Raw genomic sequence first — 243 nt, forward strand, 5'->3', positions numbered from 1 at the left:
TACACAAAAGAATGTTCTTTTTAGCAGCATCAAATGACCCCTTTAAAAACGTTAAAATTGCTTTTAATAGAAAGGGTAATTCTGTGTAGTGTTAATTGTAAGAAAAATTAAATGTTTTCTTATATTTAAATAACGACAAACCCATAAATACAAACAAGCACATTCAGTCTATGTACAGGTGCATCTCAATAAATTAGAATGTCGTGGAAAAGTTCATTTATTTCAGTAATTCAACTCAAATTG

Source organism: Sinocyclocheilus anshuiensis, unplaced genomic scaffold, assembly GCF_001515605.1.
Source record: "Sinocyclocheilus anshuiensis isolate Anshui unplaced genomic scaffold, SAMN03320099.WGS_v1.1 scaffold816, whole genome shotgun sequence".
Lineage (NCBI taxonomy): Eukaryota > Metazoa > Chordata > Actinopteri > Cypriniformes > Cyprinidae > Sinocyclocheilus > Sinocyclocheilus anshuiensis.